A 10000-nucleotide genomic window follows, 5' to 3' on the forward strand; every position below is an offset into this window, starting at 1 on the left:
ACTTGACTGACATACTAACACACCAAAAAAAGTCATTTCCCAACGCCAGCAAGACATCCACCAGCCGTGTGCAGAGAGGTTGCTGCCGTTTTTGGTGATTACAAGAATTTTCACGTGGGTGATCGCGAGAATTCTACAGCGTGTCTTTTGGGGATCCGCAGAAGCCGTGAGAAGTCTTCTACAATGAGGGAGGCATTCCGTCCTCCTACAGTCTGCTACAGGAGCAGCTACTTTCAGACGAAGAGAGAAAAATTCTAGTGCTATTTGGAGATAAAGCGTGATAAGACTTTATTTCATAATGCCAGAGACGTGCAGTTTTTACTTGTATTTTATTTTAAGCCGGCCAGTGTGTTTTGTATTTTGCTAGGCAGGGGCTAGCGTGGTAGTGGCCGAGCCGTGAAACGCCTAGGGTTTTTTATTAATAATATATTGTCCATGTGTTCTCTGTGACCTATGGAATGTGAAGAACAGTGAGAAGCAACGACCCGAGAGTAGCTGATGAATGAGTTTCTTTGGATGGCATGAGATAAAAATGCTTAGTTGGACAAGTCAATGCACGACACTTTATGAACTCTTCTCAAAGTGCCTTTGTGAAACTGGATGCAGCTAGAATTGTGAGGCGTTAACGAACTGTGTGTTCGTATGTGCGTGTGCGCCTCTTCCCTTTAATAGTTTCATACACAAGTCTATGGGGGGATTTTGATAGAGGGTCTTCAAGAGAAAGGCAAGATGCCATGGTGCTCACCGGGGAGTTTTTGTGACATAGTGTTTAAGTGTCCGGTTGCTTGGGTGAGTGTTAAGGTTACTTTAGCCAAAGAGCGGCTTGTTGTCTGTTTGACATTTTTAAGAGCAAGGGTAAAAATATCAAATAATGTAAAACAAAAATGGAGCGCCTACAGATTTGTTGGACAAGGGTAAAAATATCGAATAATTTAAAAATATCGAATAACGTAAAATAAAGTGGAGCTCCTAAAGATTAGTTGGGCAAGGGACTAATACCAACAGGATGGCTGCCGTTTGTTTTGGCTTTCATGTTGTTGCATGTTCGGGTTCGGGCTGGCTGCGGGACGTCTGCGAGAATTACTTACCTTGGCTGAGTGATTAAAGACCGGGCAAAATGGTGTTAATCATGTGAGCGTGAATCATTGCTGGGAGAGACTTGATGCTTCGTCACAACTGGTTGGTTATCAGTGGTTGTGATAGAGGGAGCTCGGGTTGCGGGGCTTTCGTAGCTCATTATCTCTTGAAGGATTGTCACATCAAGATGTGAACTCTCACCATGGCTTCATCAACCTCCTCGTGCAAGTTAGTTTTCGGGAACTTGTCGGAAAATAAGTTCAGGAAGAGGAATACGTGTTTAGTAGTGGCCACTAATTGTGTTACATGCAGGAATTACGGTGTGGTGGCGGACGTCATTTGAGCTTATCCGTATGCCGAATTGGGGTATTGAAGGGTTTGCCATTGTGAAAAGACCTGAAAATATCACATCTTGGGAATGCGACAAAGAAGTTGATCTACCCACCATAGCTACCTTATTAAGGGGGCCGGCCGGCTAATGCCCTTTTTTAAGGACAGGACTTTGATATTCATACCACTTAATAAGGTGACTTGGGTCATCTCCAAACCGCATATGATTTTTGCCTCTGACCTTCGGTTTTGTGACGCCAGGGTGATTTATCCCGAAAATAACCATTTTTCAAATTCTATCTCCTCCCTTGATATTTAATATTAAGACCTGGGATTACTACCATATATAGACCTGATGTAGACCTCCAATCGAATGGAGAGTTTTTTTTCTAAAAGTCATTTTTTTGCTAGATATGAATTTTTCAATATGGTCAAAAAATAAACCCTATAAATCAGGAGAAAAAAATTTATAAAAAAAATACGAAACAAAAATTGGAAAAAAGGGCTCTATTTGATTGTTCTATAATGTCTTTCTGAGTTATATACCAAATTCCAATGTTATAGCTTTAAAACTAAGTGAGAAGATAGATTTTGAAGGTCAATAAGTATAGTTTTGAGATACGGGCGTTCAAAGTTTTCCTTCGTATTTCTATAAAGACAATATTAATAAATAATGATTATTATGAATGTATATTTGTTTTTTGTGTATAAATAAACCAAAACTATTTTATTTATCATAATTTCATCATAAATGATGATCCCTTTGCTCATATATCGCAGCCTGGGGCACTGCTTGAGGCAAGAAGGGCCACTCCTTCCTACGCAATTCTCTCTCTCCCCTTCACTAACTCTGCTTATTACAGCGAATTTTCTTCTTCTGTTTGTTAGCGAGATGTTTTCCTTGTATTTTCCTCTTTGGCATGATGAAATTCTTGCCCGAAACAAAGATAAACAAACGTAAAATTGCAAGAGAAATGTCAAGAGGTGAAACTCGAAGGCGTACACTTTTTTTTACAAAGACAATTTAATAAATCATGATTATTATGAATTTCATATTCCATTTTGGGTATTAAAAAACCAAAACTTTGTTATTTATCATAAATGAAGATCTCTTTGCTCAAAGATCGTAGCCTTAGGCACAGTGTGACGTGTGCTGTCAAGCAAGACGGGGCGTTACTAAGCAACCCTCCCCTCTCTCTTCACTAACTACGCATATATTATGATTATTCTGTAATAATACTTGAGCGATTTTTTTCTTTTTCTTCGTCTGTATGTTAGCGAGATGTTTCCCTTGTCTTTTCCTCATTGGCATGATGAAATTCTTGCCGAAACATACATAAACATACTTGAAAGCAGGCGAATGTCAGACGTGAAATGGAACGTGTAGACTACTTGACGTCTGTGATCGCACTAAATCAGGACTGGACTTGGTAGCTTGAGCCTGAAGTCTCCTTCTCGACTCGGGGAATGTCTACAGATGCCATTTCTCCCAATTTCTTTGACAATAATTATCAAAATTTACGATAATAGAAGAAATATTGCATTTTCTTGTACGGATCAATGTTTTAGGCTTATTGAGTTACGTTAACTAATTACCCTGTAACTACAAAAGTAAGAGGAATTTTGACGAAATATTTCGTATACGTATTCTCAATTGCCATATGAAGCTCCATGAATTTTTTCATGACTGCATTTTTCGCCCTATACCTCCATATATAGAGGTTCCGGCCGGCCCCCTTAACCCAATACGGTATCGGTGCCCCCGTTGAAGATAATGAATAAGCGCAAAAGAGCGTGGCTTATTCCAAAGATGAAGATCACGCCGATCGTTTGGGCAGAGATAGCAAACAGATGAGGTTCAATCACTTTTTTTCTTCGGTCAAGAAATTGAAGGAAGAATTATGTAAATCATCGTATGACCATGTCAAATATGTTATCTTTCCCGCTGGCATCGGTCAGAGCGGGCTGGTTAATACAACTTGGTTGAATCAATATTTACCTGTGTTAGCTACATTCAGTGATGAAATGAGCAAAATTGGTAAAATATGTTGTGTGGCTATAATGAAAAAGAATTTATCCCTGTTGGAGGAAAGGTGCGTGGAAGATTTATATATGAAAAACTTGTTAGCTAAATTTAAAAGCTTTGAGGTGTTAGATGAAACGTCGTCTTTGATACACGGTCAGGAAAGTGCTGGAGAAGATGTATGTGGTATATACTAGGGCTGTGATGTGAAGGAACAGGTTAGAAAATATATAGTAGCCGTGTGTTTAGTTGAAGTATTGTTTTTGAAAAAGCGAATACTTATATTATCACATTCGTGTTTGTACAGTTTTTTCTAATGTATGTATTTGTATGGAATATTAATTCATTCCCCTGTATTTAGCATTGGTTACAAATATAAAATAACAATTCCGTCTGTCATTTAATTTTTCAACCTCTTTCAAACTCGGTATTAATAAATAAACAAAATTGAAATGTGTGCCTTTGTCCTTGTCTTCGGCATGGAGATTATGACTCAAATTCTATGATAAATAAAATTTCATGTGGGGGTGAAGTCAGCTTGGCAAATATGGCGATAAGGTCTCGTTTCTTCGTGTGTGTGTGTGCGTTATTCATCATCAGATAACCTTGTCCCTGTCAATTATTGGGGAAGATATCAAATTGATAAATATATGTCTCACATGAGGATGAAGTCAGTCACCAAATATCCTTTTATCATGATACTCTGAATCCTGGCAAGGTCGCCACAGTGTGATGGTAATTGCTTCCTAGCAAAGAAAGGTAAAGTAAAGGAGAACGCATTTTCGGGAAGTTTGGTAGCAAGGAGGCGTTAGCGCTTTGTGTTGGAGGTGCCTGTTATCATGATGGTTCTAGAATCGGCAGGAGTGTTGTGGAACTCGTCGGGACATGAGAAACGCCGCGTTTTCTGATGCAATACCTCGTCTAGATTCATCTAGGGAGTCCTAGTAAACTCGGGAGTCTGTGACGCTCGCCGTAGGCTCCGCCCCCTGAGTGCCATATAAATACGTCGGTCAAAGTTGGAGAGAGAGAGATCGTAGAAGAGAGACACCTGTTAGTCACAGAGATATCCTCAGGAAGAGCCACTGGTCAGAATATCAGTGAGAGATCAGCAGCAGAGATCGTCAGAGAGAGAGACTAGAGACGAAGGAACCGACGAAGTATCAGAAGAAAAGTTGCTCTAGAGTTGGTTGGATACGAATTATCTCGTGTTATCTCGATGTCGAGCAGACTTCAGAGAAGGAAAGGTCCTGCTACAGGTAAACTATTTTCTGCAATACAGAGTCAAGAGGACGTCTGCAATTGCCGCTCTCCTTTTGTGAAGCCACTGCTTCGAGTCACTAATCCAGCCTGCAAATATTTGAATTGCCTCACTGTTCCCCCAGTTCATGCAGTGTAAGATTCTGTCTTTTTATGTAAATAGGAGATACCATTCTGCATTTACCTTTGTTAGTAAGCTTGTAAATAAACCTTTGTTGTGTTAGTGTTTCTTTCTATATTCGTAGTATCCCTAGTTTCAACTGTTGGTGTTGAATTTTTTTTTTTTTTTTTTTATTTCATATCGAACCTGAAGCGGACTTCCCTCAGAGGCCATAACATTGTTCTTACACAATTTCCGTAAGCAACTCTTTAACGTTTGATGAAATCTCTCCACAATGCCTTGTGATTCGGGATGATAAGGTGTGGAAGTTACGAGTTTGATGCCTAACTCTTTCATTCTATCCTTGAAATTTTTGGATACAAAATTACTACCTGTATAGTACGAGGCAGACCAAACTTAGAAAAATAATTCAACAATCATTTAACTACGGTCCTCGCGTTGCCGCTTCTTATGGGTACCGCCTTGGGATAGCGAGTTAGTCTATCAATAATTGTCAACAGATATATATACCCTCCCTTACTTCTAGGCAAAGGTCCAACCATATCGATAACTACATTATCAAAAGGCTCGGCTACCGAAAGAATATTACACAACGGAGCTCTGGGGATTACTTGATTCGGTTTCCCGGCAATTTGGCATTCATGACAGCTTAACACATACCTCTTTACATCATTTTTCATTTTAGGCCAAAAGTATGCCCTACTAATACACTTGAAAGTTTTATTTACTCCCAAATGTCCTTGCTCATTGTATGCTAACTTCAAAACTAGCTCACGCAGCTTCCTAGGAACCACTGATTGTTCGGTGATTTCTCCTTTACTACCTGACTTCGGTCGAACATAACGACACAAAACTTCGTCCTTTAAACAAAAAGTTTCCTTACACACATCATCGAGATCATCATCCAGCTCGCACTCAAAAATTCGGGTTAAGTGTCTCATCCTCTCTCTGCAACTTGACTAGCTCATCCTTATCCAAAACGCTAGAGCCTAATTCATCACCATAACTAGGACTAGATACAGGTACGTTTACAACGTTACTCTCGACAGCTACACCTTCCGTTTGGCTATCACCGTCCACGATAGAGTTAGGTCTCTCAGCCACACTCATGCCAAGATCAACCTCGCTACCTCTATCACACTCGTTCGAATCCTCGAACTTACTCACGTTCGAATCCACGAACTCACACTCGTTCGAATCCACGAACAAATTATGATCGTAGTCTATGTCTGTATCTAAACCCGACCTAGTTACTACCATTTCAGGCACTGGAATATTCCTCACAACAGGATTCACATTCTTGGATAAAGCTAAGTCATTACCGACAATAATGTCAACGCCTTCGACGGGGAAACTGTCCACAACTGCAAGTTTTACTTCTCCTGACACTACCTAACTTTCTAAATTCAACTTCAACAAAGGACAAAAAACACAAGTGTTAGGAAATCCACCTAACATGACTTTCTCTTCCATATTGATTTCTGCCCTGTTCGGTACACACTCTTCCTTAATCAGTGAGACAGCAGCGCCTGTGTCTCGAAGCAAGACTACTTCTCTTGAATCTACTCCTCCAAGAGAGGAAACTACGCCTTCTGACAGAAATTCACCAAAAATTTTCCTAGTTTCTCTCATCACATCATTCCTACTTGATGAAAGGTTAACTAGAGACACTGGTTTCTTACCGTCCTTCCTTTCTACTGCACAATTCCTCGCTAAATGCCCTTTCCCATTACATCGGAAACAAGTTAATTCTGAGCCACTAGATGCCATCTTACTTTTACAAACCTTAGACGAATGACCAGGTTTTCCGCATGTATAACAGGAATAGTCACTTTTACTCGCATTGCTATTACTAGGAATGAAACCTTTACTGCTTTGTACTCTACCAGACGAAGGATCATTTCGTTTCTTACTAACACTCAAATTATGAGTTAGACTATATTCGTCAGCTAACCTAGTTGCTCCTGCAAAAGATACTTCTCGCCTGTCTTCTATATAAAGTTTAATCTCAGGGGATACGTTATCTTTGAAGTTTTCTAACAACACTAAGTTCTTCAAACTATCAAAATCCTCAACCTTAGCAGAAGTTAACCAATCAAAAAACAGCCTCTCTAACTTCTTGCCGTATTCTACATACGTAGTACTTTCATCCTTTCTCAAATTTCTAAATTTTTTACGGTATGCCTCCGGTACTAACCTATATGCGCTAAGAACAGTTTCTTTCACAATATCATAATTATCACATTCCTCCTTAGACATGCAACTATACACAGTAAGCGCCCTACCACTCAAAACTGACTGTAAATATAAAGTCCATGTTTCTTTAGGAACCTACTCGTTCCATTAACTTCTCAAAACACATGAAATATGTCGTAACATCTTCCTCATCAAACTTTGGTACTAATTTTAGCACTGCACTCATACCTAACGTATCAGCTTCGTTTTCGTTCTCGCCTGTCCGACTGTTACGAGTACTTTCCCTTAACCGAACAATTTCCAACTCATGCATACGTTCTTTCTCTCTCTTCCTGCTGCATTACCAACATTTCTCTCTCTTGCTGCATTTTCATTACTTCTCTCTCAGCCACTCTTTTCTTTCCTCTCTCTCAGCCCCTCTTTCATCTCTCTCATACTTTTCTCTTTCTTTCTTGTCAACATACTCACGGAGATTGTTCCCCTCTAGACTTAGTAGCTTACGTGACTCAATAAACTCTTTCACCATCTCACTCATTCTGATTCTTTCTATATCCTCCCTGTTTCAAACTGTTAAAGTGTTGATAGCCTAAGCAAGGTTGCCACAATGTTACGGCCTCTGAGAGAGAGGTCCGCTTCAGGTTCATTATGAAATAAATTAAAAAATAATATATTTCAACACCAACAGTTGAAACTGGGGATACGAATATAGAAAAAAAACACTAACACAACAAAGGTTGATTTACAAGCTTACTAACAAAGGTGAATGCAGAATGGTATCTCCTATTTACATAAAAAGATAGAATCTTATACTGCATGAACTGGGGGAACAGCGAGCTAATTCAAATACTTGCTGGCAGGTTTAGTGACTCGAAGTGATGACTTCACAAAAGGAGAATGGCGATTGCTCACGTCCTCTTGACTCCGTATTGAAGAAAATAAAGTCAACTCTCGTTACTTGAAAGTCAGGAACTCCCCAAAACCTCTAGCAGGACATTTTCTTCTCTGGAGTCTGTGCTCAACGTCCAGATAACTCGGTCGTCCACTCCTGAAGATGACTAGACCAGTATCCAACCAACTCTCGAGCAACTTTTCTTCTGATCCTTCGTCGGTTCCTTTTTTCTCTTATCTCTCTCGGATGATCTCTGCTGCTGCTGATCTCTCACTGATTAATCTGATCTGTGGCTCTTACTGAGGATATCTCTCTGTGACGATCTCTCTCTCCCACGATCTCTGCTCTCCTAAGTTCATTCGTCGTATTTATACGGCACTCTGGGGGCGGAGCCTACGGCGAACGTCACAGGCTCCCAAGATTACTAGAACTTCTTAGAAGACTCTCGACGGAATATTGCATCATACTTCGCTGCGTTTCTCCCGCCACTTAGGTGCGTGTTGCGCTCCACAACACGCCCGACGATTCCCGAACAGCCGCAAGAACAGGCGCCTTCAACACGGGCACGAATGCCTCTTTGCTGCCGAACTTCTCGTTAATGCGGTTTCCTTTCCTTTAACTTCCTTTGCTATGAAGCAATTACCATCACATAGCAGTAATGTTCAAAAAGTCGCATCCATTTCTAAGTTTTAAAGGTAATTTTAACCTTCACAGTGTATTTTCTCAATGCAGCTAAGTTATAACACGCATACCATATACTGCTGATAACCGAAACCATTGATTATTGTATCTTCATACTGTTTAAATATTTACTCAAATCTGAATTTTTATCAATTTTTTAGTTTTGGATAGACTTGACATCTTAAATTTAGTTGTACAGGGTGTTCATAAAGTCCTAGTACCATTACGAGTATTTATTGCTTTGTAATTGTCCCGGGATGGGGGGGTAGGGGCCACTATGTGTCCCTGGACGGGCAGGCAGTGCCCGGCATGCGTCCTGGGACGGGCAGGCAGGGCCCATCACACGTCCCAGGGCGGGCGGTGCCCGCCACACGTCCTGGGATGGGCAGGCGGGGCCCACCATGCATCCCAGGACAGGCAGGCAGGGCCCACCACTTGTCCCAGGACGGGCGGACAAGGCCTGCCACATGTCTCGGGACTGGTGAGCATGGCCCTCCAAGTATCCCGGGACAGGCGGGCAATGCCTGCCATGTGTCTCGGGACTGGTGAGCGTGGCACTCCAAGTGTCCCAGGACGAGCGGGTCCCGGGAGGGCAGGCGAGGCCCCCCACGTGTCCAGGGACGGGCGGGCAGGGACTGCCATGTGTCACAGGACAGGTGGGCGTAGCCCGCCACGTGTCCTGAAATGGACGGGTGGGGCCAGCCACGTGTCCCGGGATGGGAGGGGCCCGCCAAGTATACCAGGACGTGCGGGCAGTTCCCGCCATGCATCCTGGGACGGGCGGGCAGGACCTGCCACTCGTCCCGGGACAGGCAGGCGAGGCCAGCCACGCGTCCTGGGACGGGCGGGCGGTGCCTGCCACGTGTCCCAAGACGGGTGGGCGACGCCCAAAACGTGTCCCAGGATGGGCGGGAGAGGTCCGCCACGTGTCCCAAGATGGGTGGGTGAGGCCTGCCATGTGTCCCGGGATGGGCGGGCAGGGTTCGCCACACGTCCTGGGGCGGGCGGTCAGGCCCACCATGCGTCCTGGGATGGGCAGGCGGGACCCACCATGCATCCCAGGACAGGCGGGCAGGGCCCGCCACGTGTCCCAGGACGGGTGGGCAAGGCCTGCCATGTGTTTCGGGACTGGTGAGCATGGCCCTCCAAGTTTCCCGGGACAAGCAAGCAAGACCTGCCATGTGTCTCGGGACTGGTGAGCGTGGCACTCCAAGTGTCCCAGGACGGGCGGGCGAGGCCCCCCACGTGTCTTGGGATGGGCGGGCGAGGCCCCATACATGTCCCGGGACAGGCGGGCAGGGACTGCCATGTGTCACGGGATGGGCGGGGCGTGGCCTGCCACGTGTCCTGAAACGGGCGGTTGGGGTCGGCCACGTGTCCTGGGACGGGCAGGCGGGGCCCGCCACATGTTCCGGGACGAGCGGAT

The sequence above is a fragment of the Macrobrachium nipponense genome, chromosome 7, assembly GCF_015104395.2.
Source record: "Macrobrachium nipponense isolate FS-2020 chromosome 7, ASM1510439v2, whole genome shotgun sequence".
NCBI classification, from domain to species: Eukaryota; Metazoa; Arthropoda; class Malacostraca; order Decapoda; family Palaemonidae; genus Macrobrachium; species Macrobrachium nipponense.